Genomic DNA, 1,303 nt, shown 5'->3' with positions numbered 1-1,303 from the left:
TTTAATAAATGTTTGTATGTTTAATCCTGTTCATATATCTAAAATAAATTACTTTATTTTGAGAAATCTGTTCAGGTCACAAGTTTTCATTTTTCACATTCATGATCAGAGGTATTTCATTTTTTCTGGGATTTCATTTGCAAGATCTGGCTTGAGGGATTATTTTGTGAGGGTTAGGCTGGTCCTAAGTTTCATAGAGTGATCTATTACATACGAGTTCAGCTGCTATAACTTTAGCTGATTTATGATATATGAGTTCAGCTGTTATAACTTTAGCTGCTATATAAATGTTTTCAGCTGATCCACAGAGCTCCTGCTGAAGAGGCCTCAGAGTCAAACACAAAACAACTGGACGCTGTTCTGAAACTGAAGTCTTTAGTTTCACATCTGGAGGAATTTTCATGTTTTTACTCTACAAAATCAAAGGACAACTTTAATTTGAAACATTTTAAACATTTTAAAGATGAGATTAGGAAAATAAAATGACTCCATATTTATTCATTAAACTTTCTTTAAGCAGGAAATTTAAAAAGCAGCAAATAGAAAACACTCAGACTTTTTATAATCCCATGTGTGTTTAAATAATTATCAGTGACTTTAGTAGTTTTGTCCTGAGCAAATCAGTGAGAGACAAGTTTTTATTTGAATATTTAACCTTCAAACAAACAACATGCTGTTACAGCACAAGGACAATAAAGATTAAACTGAACTTTATCATCATTGGACATGTCAAAGGTCCAAGACAACAAAACACAGATAACATCTGAACAAAGTTCATAAGAAGCAGTAAAATATGAAACTAAAACCTTCAGGTAGGAAAAATGCATTGTTCAAATTGGTATGTCTGAATAAACAGGAATCAGATGGATTTCTTCTTAAAACTTTATTCTCAATCTTCTGACTCCAATCAGGTTCACAGTACAGCACTCAGCATAATCAGCACTAATCGAAAAAATAATCGGTGATTAATTGATTATAAAAATAATCGTTTGTGGCAGCCCTAGGGTCAAACAATGTTTTAGTCAAACAGAACCAACAAGAATGAAACAAAAAAATGTTAAATGTAAATAAATTTTAATTATAATAAATTAATAATAGTTTTACATCGGAGTCACGTGGACAGGCAAACTAGATGGCAGCTGGCTAACGGCTCTCCGTTCCCGACATGTAATTAGATGACTGTACTGTAGTAAGGGGCTTTTATTTGATACCGTTCTCAGCAAGTGAGGAAGTAGTATAGGCTTGTGTACTTCTTTTTCCGGGAAAAAGTACTTTAATCCTGCAATGGCCGCAACGAAACACT

This window comes from Austrofundulus limnaeus, unplaced genomic scaffold, assembly GCF_001266775.1.
Source record: "Austrofundulus limnaeus strain Quisiro unplaced genomic scaffold, Austrofundulus_limnaeus-1.0 Scaffold1366, whole genome shotgun sequence".
NCBI classification, from domain to species: Eukaryota; Metazoa; Chordata; class Actinopteri; order Cyprinodontiformes; family Rivulidae; genus Austrofundulus; species Austrofundulus limnaeus.
Note: the sequence above shows the minus strand (reverse complement) of the source record.